The sequence below is a fragment of the Ursus americanus genome, chromosome 2 (assembly GCF_024610735.1).
Source record: "Ursus americanus isolate L20-20 chromosome 2, mUrsAme1.1.p, whole genome shotgun sequence".
Classification (NCBI taxonomy): Eukaryota; Metazoa; Chordata; class Mammalia; order Carnivora; family Ursidae; genus Ursus; species Ursus americanus.
The window spans coordinates 86,515,376-86,536,574 of NC_142128.1; the positions used below are offsets into that span (position 1 = coordinate 86,515,376).

General features: G+C 35.3%; 1 long non-coding RNA gene across 1 annotated transcript in view; it reads left to right on the forward strand.

Annotated features, from left to right (window-relative positions):
* The window catches only part of LOC123801393 (uncharacterized), a 48,754-nt gene extending 36,804 nt beyond the window's left edge, over nucleotides 1–11,950 (forward strand). The window contains exons 4-5 of the long non-coding RNA XR_006782215.2: nucleotides 8,864–9,011; nucleotides 11,639–11,950. This is a non-coding gene — a long non-coding RNA (uncharacterized LOC123801393). The remainder of the gene's footprint in view (nucleotides 1–8,863; nucleotides 9,012–11,638) is intronic.
* The last annotated feature ends 9,249 nt before the right edge of the window (nucleotides 11,951–21,199 follow it).

Below are 21,199 nucleotides of genomic sequence, written 5' to 3' on the forward strand. Positions count from 1 at the left end.
ATCTTACCTACTTCTGAGCTTTTCCTTTCTGTGTTTTGGGTTTTTTTTGGGGGGGTTGCAAAAATAAACAGATGCTTGTATATTTTCTTGTATCTCCTTTCCTACACAAAAGACAACATACTATATGCTACATGCAATTTTTAATTTGCTTTTTTCACTAAACTATATATCATGCATATCACTCCATATCAGCCTGATATTTTTCTCTTGTAAACTTCCAAATAACTTCATTGTATAAATATGCCATAGTTTATTTAACCAATCTCCTGTAGATGGACACATATTGTTTACAATATTGTGCAGTTGAAAAAAATTTCTTCAATGAATAAATTTTTGTATGTTTATTTTCATATAGTTAGAGATATATTTCCTGGGTAAATGTCTAGAAGTGGAATTTCTAAGTCAAAAGATCAGAGTTTATGTAGTTTTGTTATGTATTGCCAAATATGCCTCTGTAAGTTTTATACCAATTTTCATTCTTGTCAGTAATATATAAAAGTTCCTATTACCCACATAGAATACGTTGCCAAGATTTTAAAATTTCTGCTTATTTGATGTGAGAAGTGGTATCTTACTGTGATTTTAATTTCTCATATTATGAGTGAAGTTGAACATTTTTTAATGTTTAAGAGACATTTATGTATGTATATCTTTTATATACATAATATATATATGTAATAAATATAAAATCTATGGTGTTAGAAGTCAGAATAATTGTTATTCTTGGAGAAGGGCAAGTGGTGACTGTTGGCAATATGTGGAAATTCACTGAGCTTATGATATGGGTGCCTTTTAATTATATTTCACTAAAATATATATTTTTTAAAATTTTTTTTGTTCATTTGAGACAGAGAGAGAAAGAGCATGAGCAGGAGGAGAGGCAGAGGGAGAGGGAGAAGAAGACTCACCACTGAGTTGGGAGCCTTATGTGCGGCTCGATGTGGGGCTCAGTCCCAGGACCCAGAGGTCATGCCCTGCGCCGAAGGCAGACACTTAATCATTTGAGCCACCCAGGCACCCAAGTAGAAGATATTTTTAATAATGAATGCCATATATATAGGAGAAGGAATTAGAATGGTTTAGAGAAAACATAATCAACTGAAAGGAAGTTTGGAAATAGGTGAGGAAGGCAAAAACAGTATTATAAAAATGTCATTAAAAGCAAAACATATGAAAAGCATTATGATGACAAGTATTAAATATATCAGTAATCACAATAAATGTGCAAGAATTAAATTCTCTAATCAAAAAAGAAGCATAAGTAAATTGGATAAAAATATAGTATATACTTCTATGCTGTTTACAAAAGACATGCATAAAGCATGAGGATATTCATAGTAAAAAATATGAGAAAAGACATCTCAGGCAACAACAACCAATAGATGTTAAGACAGAAAAGAATAGTTATATCTAAAGATTGTTACTACATATGATAAATGACAATTGAATGGGAAGATTTAACAATTTTAAATTTATGTACACCTAAAAAATGAAGACTTGAAGTAATATTGACTGAAGTATAAAGATAAAAGGTTACACTTGTAATTACAGTTGTGATAATAACAGATTTAAACTGATAAAAAGTATATAGAAAATATGAACAACTAGCAAAAAACAAACAAACTTGATCTCATATATGAAATGTAGCAATCAACAGCTAACAGAAAATAGTGTTTCAAGCATAGGGAAAACATTTACCAGGTCATAAGTCAAGTCTCAACAAATTTTAAATTTTATCATAAAGACTACATCCTCTGACTCAAAGCAACACAGAGATAAATTTTTAAAAATCCCCTATGTTTGAACATGAAAAAGATTGATTTATAGATACCATAAAGCTGGAGTTTCTCAGTACAAATTGAGGTATGCCCCAAGGGGTGAAGCAGATTTCATTAGAACTGAAATGCAGATTTAGATGACCAGATTGACAGTGTCATAGTCTATCAAACTGATCAAATAAAGAAAAGAACTCTCTGAAACAATTAGAGTCCGTTTTGGCAAAAGCTTTTTTTTTTTTTAAATAAATTCATTTCAATACATTTTGGACAAAATCATGCAGAAAATATATATTCCATGTAGTGGTCAGAAACAAGGCAAGAAACTATCATTGGCTTACTACTTTAATATCTATCTATTGGTCAGTTCAACAAACTTTCTATTTTACTAATACTTGGGATGAAGAAATGCAAAAATAGCCTCTACTGGATATTATAATGGTGGTTCTTAAACTTGGAAGTATGTTAGAATCACCTGGGAAATTCTTTTATAAATGCAGGTGTCTGGGTCCTACCCAGGACTCACTGAATCAGAATCTCCAAGGGTCGGCAAAGTGTATTACCAAACTCTCCGTGGATAATTCTCATGCACAACAAGGGTTGAGTGCTACCAAAAATATTTTTATTTTATTTTATTTTTAAGATTTTATTTATTAATTTATTTGACAGAGAGAGAGACAGCCAGCAAGAGAGGGAAGCAGGGGGAGTGGGAGAGGAAGAAGCAGGCTCCTAGCAGAGGAGCCCGATTGGGGCTTGATCCCAGAATGCCGGGATCACGCCCTGGGCCGAATGCAGACACTTAACGACTGAGCCACCCAGGCACCCCCAAAAAGTATTTTAGAATAATTTTACAGAAAAGTAAATAGGATATTATATAACTTTGATAATAGGATATTAGATAACTTTGATAAGATTTTAAAGTTGCCGTTAAAAATACTATGACCTATTTCAGGAATGAGACCACAAAAAATGGCCCATTTAAAGTTACTCTTTAAAAAATATTCAGGAATCACTTTTATTGGTACCCCCTAAGGAAATTGATGTAGATTTTCCCCAGAAACAAGCAAATGGAATAAAGCAAGAACAACAGATGAGAAATGACAGTGAGAAAAACGTTTGTCATTAGTTTTTCTCCTCTTTGCTCCTAATTTTTATGTTTAATACCTTAGAGGACAAACAGGTGACTTCCCTTAACATGACTGAATACAAAGCTTTAGGAGAAAAAGTAGTCCTCAGGAGATCATGTCTTATCTTTTGATTTGTTGACATTCTTTCAAAGTTATTATTAATATAATAAGAACACTTAACATGAGACCTATCCTCTTAACAAATGTTTAAGTGTACAATACAATATTGTTCACTATAGGCACAATGTTATACAACAGATCTCCAGAACTTAATCATTTTGCATAACTGAAACTTTATATCCTTTGAATAGCAGCCCCCTATTTCTCCCTTCCCCTATCCCCAACAACCACCATTCTGCTTCTATGCATTTGATTATTTTGATACTTCATATAAGTGGAATAATGAAGTATCTGTCCTTCTGTTACTGGCTAATTTCACTTAGCACAATGTGATTGTGCTAAGATTCATCCATATTGTCACATATTACAGAATTTCCTTTTTATAAGGCTGATATTCCATTGTATATATATACATTTTCTTTATCCATTCATCCACTGAGAGACTTTTAGGTTGTTTTCACATCTCTGCTATTGTAATTAATGCTGCAATGAATGTGAGAGTACAAATAGTTCTTTGAGATCCTGACTTCAATTCTTTCATATGAATACCCACAAGTGGGATTGCTAGATCATAGGGTATTTCTATTTTTAATATTTTGAGGAAACTCCATACTGTGTTCCATAGCTGCTGCACCTTCAACATTCCCACCAACAGTGTACAAGAGTTCCAATTTCTCTGTATCCTCAATAACACTTATCTTTTGTTGTTGTTGTTGTTTTATAATAGCCATCCTAACAAGTATGAGGTAATATCTCATTATGGTTTGGATTTGCATTTCCCTCATGATTAGTGACATTAACATCTTCTCATTCACCTGTTGACCATTTCTGTCTTCTTTGGAAAAATATCTATTCAAGTTATTTGCCCATTTTAAAAATCAGGCTAGTTGCTTTTTGCTACTAAGTTGAAGGAATTCCCTCTGTCTTAGATATTAACATTTTATCAGATACATGTATTGCAAATATTTCCCCCATTCCACATGTTGTCTTTTAACTCCATTAATTGTTTCCTTTGCTATGCAGAAATGTTTTAGTTTGATGTAGTCCCACTTATCTATTTTTTGCTTTTGTTGCCTATGTTTTTGATGGCATAGCCATGAAATCACTGTCAGGACAATGCCATCAAGATTTTCTCCTGTGTTTTCTTCTAGGAGTTTTACAGTCTCAGGTCTAGCGTTTTAAGTCTAATCAATTTTGAGTTCATTTTTGTGTGTGGTGTAAGCTAAAGGTCTGATATCATTAGACCTTTTGCATGTGGACATTCAGTTTTCCCAGCATGATTTGTTGATGACACTATACTTTCCCTATAATGTGTCATGGCCCCCTTGTTGAAGTTTAGTTGACCATATATGCATGGCTTTATTTCTAGACTCTCCATTCTGTTCCATTGGTCTATATGTCTTTTACCAGCATGACACTTTTCGTTTACTTTGTGTTTTGTTTTGTTTTTTAATTGAGGTATAATTGATGTATATTAGTTTCAGGCATACAACATAGTGACTTGACAATTATATACATTACAAAATGCTCACCATGTTGTGTAGTTACCGTCTGTCGTCATACAAAGTTATTACAAAATTTATTATTAACTATATTCTCGATGCTGTACTTTTCATCTTTGTGACTTGTTAATTTCATAACTGGAAGTTTGTACTTCTTAATCCCCTTCTATTTCACCTATCCCCCCCACCTCCTTCCCCTCTGATAACCACCACTTTATTGTTGTTGTTGTTTATTTTTATTTAAATTCAATTAGACAACATATAGTACATCATTAGTTTCAGATGTAATGTTCAATAATTCAGCAGTTGTGTATAATACCCAGTGCTCATCACATCATGTGCCCTCCTTAATGCCCATCACCCAATTACCCCATCCTTGCATTCACTTCCCCTCTGGCAACCCTCAGTTTGTTTTCTATACTGAAGAGTCTTGCATGGTTTTTCTCCCTCTCTGATGACTTTCCATTCAGTTTTCCCTTCCCCTATGATCCTTTGTGCTGTTTCTTACATTCCACATTTGAGTGAAACCATAGGATAATTGTCTTTCTCTGATTGACTTATTTCGCTCAGCATAATATCCTCCAGTTCCATCCACGTCAATGTAAATGTAAGTATTCATCTGTTCTGATGGCTGAGTAATATTCCATTGCATATACATACCAAATCTTCTTTATTCATTCATCTGTCTTTGGACATCTTGGCTCTTTCTACAGTTTGGCTATTGTGGACAGTGCTGCTATGAACACTGGGGTGCAAGTGATCCTTCAGATCACTACATTTGTATTTTTAGGGTAATTACCTTGTAGTGCAGTTGCTGGGTCATAGGGTAGCTCTATTTTTAACTTCTTGAGGAACCTCCATACTGTTTTACAGAGTGGCTGTACCAGCTTGCATTCCCACCAGTAGTGTAAGAGGGCTCCCCTTTCTCCACATCCTCGCCAACATTTATGGTTCCCTGTCTTGTTAATTTTAGTCATTCTATCTGGTGTGGGGTGATAGTGTGTTGTCATTATGATTTGTATTTCCCTGAAGCCAAGTGGAGCATTTTTCCATGCGTCTGTTAGCCATTTGGATGTCTTCTTTGGAGAAATGTCTGTTCATGTCTTCTGCCCATTTCTTGGTTGGATTATTTGTTCTTTGGTTGTTGAGTTTGCTAAGTTCTTTATAGATTTTGGTTACTAGCCCTTTATCTGATAACACGTTTGCAAATAACTTCTCCCATTCTGCTGGTTGTCTTTTGGTTTTGTCAACTGTTTCCTTTGCTGTGCAAAAGCTTTTTATCTTGATGAAGTCCTAATAGTTCACTTTTGCCTTTCTTTCCCTTGCCTTTGGAGACATGTCTAACAAAAAGTTGCTGTGGCCGAGGTCGAAGAAGTTGCTGCCTGTATTCTCCTCTAGGATTTTGATGGATTCCTGTCTCACATTTAGGTCTTTCATCTATTTTGAGTTTATCTTTGTGTATGGTGTAAGAAAATGGTCCAGTTTCATTCTTCTGCATGTGGCTGTCCAATTTTCCCAACACTATTTCTTGAAGAGATTGTCTTTTTTCCATTGGGTATTCTTTCCTGCTTTGTTGAAGATTAGTTGACCATAGAGCTGAGGTTCTCTATTCTATTCTGTTTCTGGGTTCTCTATTCTGTTCCATTGATCTGTGTGTCTGTTTTTGTGCCAGTACTATACTGTCTTGATGATTACAGCTTTGTGATAGAGTTTGAAGTCCGGGATTGTGATGCCACCAACTTTGGTTTTCTTTGTCAACATTCCTTTGGCTATTCAGCGTCTTTTCTGGTTCCATACAAATTTTAGGATTATTTGTGCCAGCGCTGTGAAAAATATTGATGTTATTTTGATAGGGATTGCATTGAATATGTAGATTGCTCTGGGTAGCATAGACATTTTAACAATATTTTTTCTTCCAATCCATGAGCATAGAATGTTTTTCCATTTCTTTGTGTCTTCCTCAATTTCTTTCATTAGTGTTCTATAGTTTTCTGAGTACAGATCCTTTGTCTCTTTGGTTAGGTTTATTCCTAGGTATTTTATGAGTTTTGGTGCATTTGTAAATGGGATTGATTCCTTAATTTCTCTTTCTTCAGTCACATTGTCAGTGTATAGGAATGTAACTGATTTCTGTGCATTGATTTTATATCCTGCCACATTGCTGAATCGCTGTATGAGTTCTAGATAACATCTTCACTAAAAGGAACCAGTGCTCCTTGGAAAAGAAACAAAGTCTGGACCAGGGAAACTATGAAATGAGCCGGGGCTATCATTTTATGCCAAAAATTATGAATGCTCAAAAATCATGGGAACATGCCAAAAGGATACAGGAACAAGCTTGAGAGGGGCCCATTGATCAGATCTGGGACAATTTAAGCATCAAAATAAATAATGATAGTAATAGATTATAATCTATAGAATAAAATAAGGTTCTTGAATATATATAAATAGTGAATAATAATGGAGAAGGAAAAACCCCTCTTTACAGTGGAGTGCCAGTCAAAATGTAAGAAAGGAAGGAGTTAAAAATCACTCTTAACCATCACTGTAATTTTTTAACTGTTATAAAATGACCAACATTTATTATGCTCATGATTCTGTAGGTCAGAAATTCAGGCGAGGTACAACAAGGATCGTTCATTTCTACTCCACCATGGCTGGGGCCTCAACTGAGGTGGCTCAAAAGGATGAGGATGGCTGGGGTGGCTTGACTGGGGATAGATGTCTGGGATGTTGGTTCTTATGTCCATGGCATCTGCTGGGACTATAATTCCCCAAATGGCAGCTTCACTCACATGTCATATGTTGCCTGGGTTATAGCCAGAGCTGGATGAAATCTTCCTCTTTCTGCACATAAGATTCTCAGGACAAACAGATTTCATACATAACAGATGATTTTCTCCCAGAGCAAGGGTTGCAATAACAAGTTCCAATAAACCCAGGAGGAAGCTGTAGAGCGTTTTCTTTTTCTTTTTTTAATTTAAATTCAATTTAATTAACATATAGTGTATTATTAGTTTCAGAGGTAGAATTTAGTGGTTCATCAGGTGCATATAATACCCAATACTCATTCCATCAAGTGTCCTCCTTAATGTCCATCACCCAGTTACCCCATCCCCCACCCACCTCCCCTCCAGCAATCCTCAGTTTATTTCCTATTATTAAAAGTCTCTTATGGTTTGTCTCCTTCTCTGTTTTTGCCTTATTTTTCCTTCACTTCCCCTGTGGTCATCTGTTTTGTTTCTTAAATTCCACATATAAGTGAAATCGTATGATATTTGTCTTTCTCTGATTGACTTATTTCCCTTAGCATAATACCCTCTAGTTCCATCCACATTGTTGCAAATGGCAAGACTTCATTCTCTTTGATCCCATTGTGTATATATATGTATATACACCACATGTTCTTTATCCATTCATCAGTCAATGGACATCTGGGCTCTTTCCATATTTTGGCTATTGAGGAGATTGCTGCTATAAACATTGGGGTGCATGTACCCCTAAGAATCACTGTGTTTGTATCCTTTGGATAAAAGCTGTAGAGCTTTTTACAACCTAATCTAAGAATTTCCAGAATATCGTCTGCCACATTTTATTGGTCAAGAAAGTTATTAAGAGTAGGTCAGATTCAAGGATAGGGCAGGAATAGGCTCAGCCTCTTGATGGGTAATGGCATGTGCATACAGAGGGAAGGAATTAATGGTGTCATGTTGGAGACAGGTTAACACAGTGAATAGTATTCTTTAGATTTTTTTCACTCAGCGATAAGTCTTGGAGAGCTCTCTAAATTAGTTCGTACAGATCTACCTTATTTCGTCTTATTATTGCATAATATCTACTAAGATTATACCACAATTTATTTAGACACTTGTGCCTTTAGGGACATAAAGGTAACTTTTATTTTTTCTATTTTAAGGTCATTCATGAATATGCTTATTTTTGTTTATATTCCAGTTTTTCTAAGGTTAATGCTAAGAAGTGAAATTTTTACCATCTTAGGATATGAACATATTTAATAGACACTATCAACTTCCTTTCTAAACGGACTCACATAGTTTATATTTCTCCATGAATGCATTAGAGTGTGAGTTTTCCTGCAAATTACTTGATACTATCAAACTTTTTAAATGTATGCCATTTTGGTGAAAAATGGGATCTTACTCTTTTATTAATTTCTATTTCACTGATGATATGAATGCTTACTCACCTTTGGATTTGTTCTTTTGTGAATTGTCTGTTCCTATCATTTGCCCATTTTTCCATTGTAATTATGGTTCTATTTAATTGTAGAATTGTTGATCTGTGCTGGATTCTAATCCTCTTTCTCTTAACTATTCAGAGCAGGTTTTGATGAAAGCCAGGATCCTGGCTACATGACGGGAGCTCAAATGAAGAGGGAGGTTCAGAGCTGTGAGGCTCAGGGTCTGTAGTCACCACACCTACGTCACTATATTTCAGCGTGAACAAGAGTCCCAAAGATGCCTCAGGTAAAACCCCATCCTTGAAGTTGCCAGTTATACTGTTGATGGTGTTTCTTAGTGTGGTTCTTGATCAGTGGTCTCAGAACCACCTGGGTGCTTATAAAAAACACAGGTTCCTGAGCAGTGTCCCGTCTTCTGCATCAGAATTTTATGTGGTATGTCTAGGAACCTACATTGTTAACTAGCTATTTATGACTTAGCACTAAAGTATGAAAATCACTATCCTTAGCACAGGCCAGAAATTTATATTAAGAGTGGAGGAGAGGGGCACCTGGGTGGCTCAGTCAGTTAAGCGCCTGCCTTTGGCCGGGTCATGATCTCTCAAGGTCCTGGAATCGAGCCCTGAGTCGGGGCCCCTGCTTAGTAGGGAGTTTGCTTCTCCCTCTCCCTCTGCCCCTACCTTGTGTTCTCTCTCTCTCTCTCTCAAATAAATAAATAAAATCTTAAAAAAAAAAAGAGTGGAGGAGAATGAAAGTTGCACTAATATACTCCCCCTCTGGTCTGCTATGGGAAGGAGAAATAGAGCCACATAATTAGGGGTGTCTGGGTGGCTCAGTCAGTTGGGCATCTGCCTTTGGCTCAGATTATGATTCCAGAGTCCTGGGATTGAGCCCCACATTGGGCTCCCTGCTCAGCTTCTCCCTCTCCCTCTGCCCCTCTCCCTACTTGTGCTCTTTTTCTTGCTCTCTTTCTTTCAAATAGATAAATAAAATCTTAAAAAAAAAAAAAAAGAACCACATAATCATAGAACCAGAGCTCGAGGTAGCTCAGAGATCACCTAATTTATCTATTGGCATCCTAAACCTACTTGGCGAGAGTCACCCAAACCAATTAATTCAGAATTTCTGAAGGTTGGGTCAGATATAAGCATTTATAAAAAAAATAATGTTGTATGTATGTTATGTACCTAGAGTCAAGAACCACTAGCCTGAACATAACTCTTTACAGTAAAGGAAACTCAGGCTAAGTAAGTTTACATCATTTGTCTGGGGTCTTACAAATTCTGCTGGCCAAGAACTTATCTGTCTTGACCGGATGTCCAGTGCCCTGTATTGTTTAACAATTCCTCTAGCGGGGTTGGTTTGGGTTGGAAGGATGGAAATACTTTGAGAGTAAATTGTTTTCATGATATTAATAAATGTTCCTTTCTAAAAATAAATTATGTTGAGTGTCTATATTTCTGTAAGAACTAAAAGGGAAAAGCTGCCAGACCTCTGACTATAGCAGAATTGCTGGCAGGAAGCACAGCTGTAATTACACACAGCTCTCCCCATTAACTGTTTTTTTCCTCAAGTGTTTTTAAAAACCAACCATTACACATTTCTATATGAGTAACCAATCAAGACCTGAATATTTGTATTTTTTTACAGCATCAAACTAGTATGCTTTTAGAACCATCATAGTAATATTTCATTCAAGTAAAATTATCAATGGATGCTAAAACTATTCTGTGACAGTTTGGTGAGGGTCAGGTTGTCTACACAGTCTCAATGTATCTCCCCACAAATTACTTACTCATTACAAAGAGAAAAATAAATTACAGTGGAGAAACCTGATAGAAACCACCTAAAGAAGTGATCAGTCACCATCATGAGTGATGAGACAAACTGACATCATGTGCTTTCTGAGGCTGATAAGACATAGCATCAACTCCTGTGGAATTCTAACCAAAAATGCATAGTCTGAATCTAGTCATGAGGAAATGGCAGACAAAAGCAAAATTGAGGGACATTTTATAAAGTAACTGGCTTGTCATGAGAAGGTTGTGAAAGACAAAGAATGAAGAACTGTTTCAGATTAAAGGAGATTAAAGATGTGGCAGCTAAATCTAATATGTGATCCTGGATTCTAGAATCCTGGATTACAATACTTCTTGGCTCTATTCTTGGACATTATTAAGACAATTGGTAAAGTTTGAGTAAGGCCTGGAGATTTGATAATAGTATTGTGTCAATATTAGTTCTCTGATTTTGACAACTATACTGTGATTATGATAGAGAATGTTCTTGTTCTTAGGTAACACACTTTGAAGTATTTTAATGTAACAGGACATCATGTCTGTAAACTAACTCCCTAATAATTCTAAGGGAAAACATATGTGTAAAAATACATACTCTTTTAATTTTTTGTGACTTTTAAATTTGAAAACATTCCACACATCCCTAAAAGTTGCAGGGAACTCTAGTATATTCTTCTCCCAGGGCACTGGACATGTGTGTGTGTCTTCTTTATACATTCATCCATTGATGGACATTTGGGCTCTTTCCATAATTGAGCTACTGTTTTTTTTTTTTTAAGATTTTATTTATTTATTAGAGAGAGAGAGAGAGAGAGAGAGAGAGCAAGCACAAGCTTGCAGAGAGAGAAGTTCCTGAGCAAGGAGCCTGATAACGGGACTTGATCCCAGGACCCTGGATCATGACCTGAGCTGAAGGCAGATTTTTAACTGACTGAGCCACCCAGACACCCCTGATTTGGCTATTGTTCATTATGTTGTTAAAAACATCAGGGCTCATGTATCCCTTTGAATTAGTGTTTTTGCATTTTGGGGGTAAATATCTAGTAGTGCAATTGCTGGATTATAGGGTAGCTCCATTATTAACTTTCTGAGGAAACCCCATACTGTTTTCCAGAGTGGCTGCACCAGTTTGCACTCCCACCAATAGTGCAAGACGGTTCCCCTTTCTCCACATCCCCATCAACGCCTGTTGCTTCTTGTGTTTTTGATTTTAGCCATCCTAACAGGTATGAGGCGATCTCATTGTAGTTTTGATTTGTATTTCCCTGATGATGAGTGATATTGAGCCGCTTGTTAACATTTTATCACATTTGTATAATTAGTCTCTCTCATCCTATTCTTACAAATCCTAGGTATGCTAAAAATTATTTTTAAAAAAAGCCACAAAAATTAAGAATGAATACTTTCTACTTCTTTTTGCTTGCGAAGTAGGTAGCATAAAGTAGTGGTTAAGTGTTTGTTTTTAGTAAGAGATGCCCAAATCAAGTCCTAGCTTTTTGTTTACTGTTGTGACATTTTTCTACTTACCTTAGGGCATTAGTGTGGGAATCTAGTGTATGTTAATTGGTGGCCCCATTGATCAGCACACAACAAGGAGACAATGTTATTATATTTGCCTCTTCTATTTCTCTCTTTTCCATGTATCTTTCTTCTTGATGTAATTATAATAATTTCAGTGCTTACTTTTAAAACTTTATCCTTTCCTTTTACTCCAGTGTACTCAAGACTTATTTCTTTTGTGGAAAACTAATTTAGCATTCTCAGGTATCTATATTCTGGACTTTGAGGACTAGAAATACATACCTCTCTAGTGAAGCATTCATATTATTTCTCTGTTGGGGGGGACAGTTATCTGATTTTTCACTTTGCATTTTGAGTTTATAGTTTGGAATCTGTTAGTAAATTTATATTATTTATAGTACCTGCACATATTTAAAAGTCAAATGTTGAAAAATAAGTAGAAAATGTTTGTTTTATTGGGTTAGATTGTATTTCTTTTAGCTATTTGTTTCTTCTTATTCAGGCTTACATCTGTGACCAATATAAAAATAACATCTAAGAGTTATTTTATTGAATTATGTAAATATTTACTTGTTATTACCATCATAATACATTGTTAGCATACCAGGACTTAGAATTTATTAAACCTCAAATCGCTGCTGGGAAAACTTGTGGGAAAAGGGCAATTACACATATTGTATTACATGAAACACTTCATCTGGAAAAGGGAAATCCTCTGTATTAGTAAAAATATTACTCATGAAGTCGGAAGTATTTTGTGGTTCAACTCTCTAGAACTGAGCAGACAATAAATATAGTCGTAAGTATATAACTCAGCTACTTTACCACAGTAATTTATTCATTGAACTAATAATAGTAAAACCATTAATAGCCCTTAGATCACATTGCTCAGTGGTATTTCTCCTTTATGATATCTTTCTCCTTCTCCTCGTCTTTCTTCTTTTAAACTAAATTATATAATAGCTGTTTAATCGAAACAACTATTGGTAGTGGGCAACTGATAAAGAAAATGTTAGATAAGAAAATAGAGGTTTATTTTTGAGCCCCACCAAGAATGATAAAACTTAGGAAAACATACATTTAATGTTTTATGATATCTAAACTCAGTGAATAAAGAAAGCATTTACTTGGAAATGATTTATCTGACATTCTCTTTGTTATACTTATTATTACTAGATTATATTAGATTACTAACTCTTCCATGGCCAACTCTATACTTAAATAATGCCTTGTACGTAGCAGGATCTTCATATATATTTGGTAAATCAATACATGTTAGAGAAAATAATCTCAATTATATTTTATTATAATGAAGAACTTGGAACTAATAATTATGTCTTAAATCATTGGCCAATGACTTGCTTATAATCCTCACAACCAGTAAATTATTGAAAAACATCAGGAATGGTTTCAGAAATGAAACAAAGCACATTATTTTGCTGTTGTATAATACCATTAGTATACCCATGTTGGAAGAATTGGATTAAGTTAAAGAAAAATAATAATAAAGCTGGAAAACTTCCAGAGAAATGATAATTAATATCAAGGTGATTGGAAATACTCATAAAAATATTTTTTTCATATAAAATATTTTGAATAGAATCTAAGAATTGGGAAAGTACTACCTTAGAAAAGATATATCTGTCACTTACAAAATCTTGAAGGTTGTAGGCCTAGTGAATATAGACTTAATTCAACATAACACCCTAAGCTTTAAAGAAATAAACTTAAGCAAATTAATGCAAGGAATTTTCTTTACATTGAAGTTAAAAAATTTATGGGATTCAACCTCAGGGGATAATTAAAGGGGATAATTATCTGGTTTAAAGACTTTCAAATAAAATCATTTTTATTTGGAAAAATCATAACATATTTGGATTAGAGGTGTTTAAAAGGTGTAATTTTATCTTTTGTAAACCTAAATAATGATTGCCATTTGAATTGGTACTTCAAACCTGAAGCTCAGAAAATAGCCAATTTATGTCCTAGGGGGGAAAACAATGCAGTTCCTTTTTAGAGTTCACTGAGGATCGCCTAGTGCTTGGCAGACTCTGGAGCCAGCTAGTCAGGGTTCACCACTTGCATGGCCTTGACTAAATTGCTTAATATTTCTGTTTCCAAAATGGGAATAGTTGTGTTAATCCACTTACATGGGTTAATCGACATATACAAATTTACATATGGCAAGTGGACAATAAGTTGATACTGTTATTTTCTCTCTCATATTTATGTGTTGTGTTACTGAAAGGAACTGTCTTTTTCTGTGTGGGCATCGATTTCATTTCCACCAGGAACATCTCTTCTAATTACCCTCTGAGTTGTAGCTCCAGTTGTCAGTTAAGCATCTGCAGTATTTTATGGCTTCTAATCCAAAAAACAGTCTTAAAGATTGAAATAGGAATGGTTTATGACTCTTGGGTTTTCTTTTCTCGTATTTTGTTTGTATTTGCTTCTATTCACATAGTTTCGTTTGAAAAACATACTTTATGCCTTATGTAAAATAAGTATTGTTTCAATTTTTCTGAATGTCTTACTTCATTTCTTCTCTCAACACTTTAAATATTTCACTCCACTGACTTCTTGCTTACATGGTTTCTGAGAAGTTGGATGCAAATCTTATCTTTGTTCCTCTATAGACAAGGTGTTTTTCTCTTTGGCTTCTTTAAGGATTTTTTCTTTATCTTTGATTTTCTACATTTTTGACTAAGTGTAGTTTTCTGGGCATTTATCTTGCATTTGTCCCACTGCTCTTGGATATTCTGTTCTGGTGTTTACCCCTCACACCTCAGTGTTTTTTCTCTTTGCTTTTCAGTTTTGAAAGTTTCTGTTTCCATATCCTTAGATTCTTTCCTCTGCTAAGGAGCCCACCAAAGGCTTTCTTCATTTATGTTACAGTGTTTTTGATCTTTTCCATCTCTCTACTTACATTATCCATCTATTTTTGCATGTTGTCTATTTTTTCCATAGACCCATTAGTGTATTAATCATAGTTGTTTTAAATTCTTATTTCAATAATTCCAATATCCCTGCCATATCTAAGGCTAGTTCTGATGTTTGTGTTGTCTCTTCAAACTATGTTTTTTGCCTTTAAGAATGCCTTGTAATTTTTTTTTTTGAAAGTTAGATATGATGTACTGGGTGAAAGGAATTCTCATAAACAGGTCTATAGTGATGTGCTGATAAGGTGTGGGGGAGGGGAAGTGTACTATAGCCTTATGATTACAGCTAAGTTTGAGCCTATGTCTCTGAGCTGTGAACTTCACAAGTACTTCTCAGCCATCCATTCCCACATTTTAGGTGGGTAGATTGGGGCGGGGAGTGGATTTGAGTACTTCCCTTTCCCCATATGGAAGACCAGAGGGGGTTAGTTAGGCTCTGATAAAACCATAATGGGTTAGGTGCTGGCAAAATAGTTTCACTTAAGCGCAAGCCTTGTTAAGAAGAACAGAATGCTCTGGCATATTTCAAAATGGTTACTTTCCTTCTCTCCCTAACAGAAACCCAAGGGGAGTTTTCTCTGATATTCACTGGGAAAATCTGATAGAGAGCTCCAGGAAGTAAAACCCCCCAAAGTAGGGGGCCACCCTGGAATGTCTAATGCTCAGATTTGTCTATATTGAGCTGTTAGCAATTTGTTGATTGAGGTTCAGATTTTTCTGTTGTGGCACTGGTTCCTGGAGCTTTCTGCTGGTGGGTTTCTCTCTGGTAAATTGTGATTCTCTCTGTTCACTGGTCTGTTTCTCCAATTCTGGTGGCCGTGGTTTGCCTGTGACCTCACTTGTATTTATAAAATGCAGCCATGTATGTACTATGCTGTCTCAGTTTCCTATTGCTGCTATAACAAATCACCACAAACTTTCTGGCTTAAAACAACAGCAATTTATTCTCTTACAAATGTGGAGACCAGAAATATGAAAGGAGTCTTATGGGGCTAAAACCAGTGGGACTGGTTCTTTCTAGAAGCTTCTAGCAAGAATTGCATTTCTTGCTTCTTCCGGTTTCTAGAGGCTGCTGACATGCCTTAGTTTCTGGCCACTTCACTCCAATCTCTTCTTCAGTAATTACATGGCCTTCTTCCCTTCTGTAGTCAAGTCTCCCTTTGCCTTCCTCTTAAAAGGATGCTTGTAATTGCATTTAGGGCCTGCCTGCCTGGATTATCCAGGGAAATCTTCCCATCTCAAAATTCTTCATTATATCTGCAAAATTCCTTTTGCCATATATGGTAATATTTCCAGATTCCAGGGATTAGGAGGACCTGGATATCTTTGGTGACCCTTATTTAGCCTATCACCAATATGTTTAGAAAAGTGTTAACTCTTCTGATTGTTAAATGTAACTTGAGCAACTTTTATGACTTGATTGCACTGGATTTCAGTTCAGGACAGATTAAATAGTATTGGAGAACTGTACAAGGATAACTTTACAAGTGCTACATATGCTATTTTTTTGAGTGGCCAAAATGATGGTTTAAATTAAAGGTTCAATTCTAACAGCAACATCAAAATAAATTGATATGTGCAGATTTTTTAAAAAGATTATTTAATTTAGAGAGAGAAAGTGCAAGCAGAAGGAGGGGCAAAAGGAAAGGGAGAGAGAGATAATCTCAAGCAGACTCCACACTGAGCACAGAGCTAACACAGGGCTCAATCTCATTACCCTGAGATCATGACCTGAGCTGAAACCAAGAGTTGGATGCTTAACCAACTGAGCCACAAAGGCGCCCTGTGCAGATTTAGATAGACATTTGGATCGGAGAAATTTGTTTTTCTCCACCATATTAAAAAAACATTGGTGAGGATCTCCTATATATATATAATATATACAACCAGAGTGCAATATGTCTTATTTTCAATGAGAGGATTACTCCTTTTCTTTTCCATATACACCCCTCTGAACTGTGTTGCCATTTTGGAATTTTCCAATTTAAATTTTAATTTAAATATCTTATCCAAATAAAACATTTTAGGGCAGAAGATGTGAAAGGAGCAGGTAGACTGATTTGCTCAGGATCTTAACTCACTTTGAAATAGCTTTAGGCTACTGGGTCTGGCCAAAAATCAGAAACACAAAGCTGGAAATGATGAAATCATAGTGGCACAAAAACAACACTTCAAAATATTTAAGGAGAGAAGTATCGTTTAGTGGGTATCTCTGGAGTTTCAGGATGATCACTGAAAAACAGCCTTTGAAATGTCTGACGAAACAATGAAAATAACTTCAAACTTTATGAATAGTTGAAAGTTAGGTTTAAATGAAAGCTTTGTCTCAACTTCAAAATACTGAATTTGGCAACAGGAGTCTGTAATTACTACCATCAGATGCTAGGGCCCCCAAACCACTGTCATGTTAAATTAAACCCTCTGAATTCTGTGTTCATCTTTTTGCTTCTTTATGTGGTGGAAAAAGGAGAGTTCCGATAGTTATGGCAAAGACTGGGTGCTCATCTTCATTGTTCACATTTTTATTTCAGTGAGCAGGTCCAACATAAATATTTAAAACTTATATTCTCCTATAGGAGAATTTTCAAGCAAGCCATTTTTTTACAGGGACATTTTTTAAAGTGAGAGCCCAGACCATAACTAGAAGGCAATGGTAGGTATTAAATTAGAAAAGAGAGAATCACCATAAAAACAGCAATGAAAATATAGAGGTGTAAAGACTGGACAGTGTTGCTGACTTGGAAAAAGCTGAATTTTTAAAAATACCTTATTTGATGTGTTGCCCATATGACGTTTTAAAAAAGCAAGATAAAAGCATACTCAAAACACATCACCATATAGTCATATGGTATGAAGTTAGTCTACCCCCCAGTGATGTCATTGCTGGTTTCAGACCATTCTAGGAAAAGACTGTGTGGATAGATAAATGTACATTGTGCCCTCTGGTTTTATGGTATTGGAATTCAGACTACATAAATTGTAATTTGTTTATGTCTGCGCTTTGTGTTAAATTAAAAGAAGTTGGATTGCTTAGACAATGAGTGTTTGGCTTGAATGAATTTTCAAAAGCAGCTAGTATTTATAATGTAATGAATCACACTAAATTTTCCCTTTATAAAAGAAAAAAATCCAAAACAACAGTAGATTACAGATTGACTAAAAACAGACTGAATGATTAAGAGGTTGGGCTCCAGAGTCAGACAGACATACACTTAAAATCTGGCTATGTCACTTACAGCAGTGTAACTTGGGGTAAGGTACTTAAACTCTTCACACACCAATTTCCTCGCTTGTATAACAACAGCAGCAACAACAGTCCTAATAATAGCAGCATGGATTTCATAAATGTTTTGTGAAAAGTGTTGATACATATGAACTGCATAATTGTTCAGTGAATAGTAGTAGATGGTATGATTATTGTTGCTGGATAATCTTCATGGCCCAGGTTCCACAGACTCTGGTGCTCTATTCCCAGCAAAAGGGTGAGAGGAATGCATTGTGAGATGCCATCAGCTGCAAAAGCTAAGTAAATCTCTTTTTGACGTCATCTAAAGGACCATCATTCAGAGCTTTTGCCAAAGTATCGTTAATGTATTTTAATTTTCTATCTATAGGAGATATTAAGGATTTATTTATTTATTTATTTTAGAGAGAGAGAGAAAGAGATAGAAAGAGAGACTGAGAACAAGGAGGGGCAGAAGGAGAGGAAGAGAAAAACTTTAGCAGAGTCCAAGTTCAATGAGGAACCCTATGTGGGCCTTGATCTCACGACCCTGAGATCATGACCTGAGTTGAAACCAAGAGTCCGATGTTTAACTGACTATACCACCTAGGGGCCCCATATAACAGATATATTTAAAACAACATTTCTTTTTATCTGACATTCAGCCACACGAATGTAAAGCATGTCTTCTTGCCCTAGGATTTTATGATGTGGGGAATAAATTTGAATATACTTTCTATACTATTCACAACTGAAAAAAAAGAAAAAGAACTTGTTTGGAACTTATTGTGTTCTAGGTACTGTGCTAGGCATTTTACATACTTCATTTCAATTAGTCTTCAAAATAGCCATATGGAAAAAAAATAGCTTTATGAGATAGGAAATGTTATTCTTTAAAGAGAGAGTTTGAATTTATGGATTCTAATCATATTACCTCTTAGGCACCACTGTTCTCAATGTTTTCAGTCAGTATTCATATAATAGACTTTTTATCTACCATAGTCTTTTGGTTACCTATCCATTAAAGGCTGTATAGCGAATTGGTTGAGGGCGTGCTGTGAATTCTGAGAGATCTTGGTTCCAGTCCTGACCCAAAGTAGTGTAGACATTGGGTAAGCTGCTTAACTTTTTGGGGCATTTGTTACTTCATTTATAAAATGGGACTAATGTTACCTACTTAGTAGATTTATTTTGAGGATTAAATGCCCTAATTCATATAGTGAAAAATGTTGGAGTAGAGCCTGGCACATAATAAGCTCCCATTTAATGATAGTCATTGTTGTTATTTTTTTAATTGAAATATAATTGACACACAATGTTACATTAGTGTCAGGTGTATGATTAGACAACTGTATATGTTATGCTGTGCTCATCACAACTATAGCCGCCAGGACATCATGCACAGTATTACAATGATCGTCATTAGTTTTTAAAAACATGCAATGAACTACTGATGGATAAACTTCACACACACACACACATACACACACACACACACTGCTGGAGATCATAGGAAACACTAAGCTAGAAATGATATACTTATGGTATTTGGATTTACAATTTGGTGAGAAAACAAAATGCATATATGAAAGAAGTGCTTTTTTTTTCTCTTAGAAATGCAATAGGACTTTATGAGTATAGGAAATAGTGATAAATTCTTAGTGTTGGGGTATAGCTCAAATGAGAGGAGGTGGAGAAAATAGTTTTGAAAAATACATATGTAACTATTTGGAGAAGAGAGGAAAGAACTTTCTAGATGCAAGGAATAGCATGACTAAAACCCCCGGGCAATGGACTACAGTACTCAAGAAATAGTAACTTTTAGGTGTGTGATGTGACCAGAGAACAGTTTATGGAGACATCGACTTAGAAATAAGTCTGAAAGACAGATATGAACTAGATTGTTAAATGTTTTGCTAAGGATTTTTAATCTTATTGCCTTGTTTAGAAGATTCCTCTATTAGGAATGTGGAAAGTACATTTGGAAAGGCAAGGCAGTCAGAGAGATCAGTTAAGACATTGTACAGGTAATTTAGTTGAAATTTGATAAATCCCTGGACAAGAGCAGTGACAGTAGGAATAGAAGGGAGGAATGACTGAATATAGAAGACATTTCAGAGACTGAACCAAAGGTATTCATTAATTAATGGCTGTGGTGGGAGTGGGTATGAGGAAGGGGTCAAAGATGATATAAAGTTTTGAACAGGTGGCTGGAATATATTGATAATATTCACTGAGCCCAAACACTCATGAAAGGAGGTTTGTGGACAGACTGTGTATAAAGTCCTTTGGATAGGTAGTCCAAGTAGATTTGTCCTAAATGTATATAGAAATTTGGACCTGGATGTTAAGAGTCCAAGGTTGGTTGTAGAATAATATTGTTACAATTGGCAAAGAAATATAATTTACTTTGAGATAGCCTTGAAAATACCAGGCAGCCTTTTGAATTCTTAGTATAATCTCCCAAATCTAGGTGTATAAAACACACATATTCTCTGCATAATCTATAGTGTATTTTAGGTGGAATGCATCTATTTAATACCAGACTCCTATTTTTTTGTTCTTAGCTGGAGGATATAATTTTTTGGATTAAGAATAGTGTGTGGGAGGGTCAGTGATTCTGGAATTCACTTCTACAAATGTTTTGACAGAACCTGTTTTATCAGCTCACATTAACTCCACCTGCTGGGGCTTTTGCTGGATTGGCAGTCTTGTAATCCTCTTGTGAGAATTAACTGGGCGGCTTTAACTATAAATAACATTCATTTTCAAGTATGAGATACAAAGGTGTAGTCATGGTGAGGAGAGACCGTCTAGCCTATTGCTTTTTTTAAAATCCAGGGTTAGTCCCTAAGGCATTTGTCAAGCTTTTACATTCTTGTCACATTTCTAATATCTTAAGGCTTTGTTCATGAAGAAAGCAACTTTTCTTGGAGGAAAATCTTAGGATTTAGCTTATTAGTATTATTAATATTGATATTCTAATGCTTAA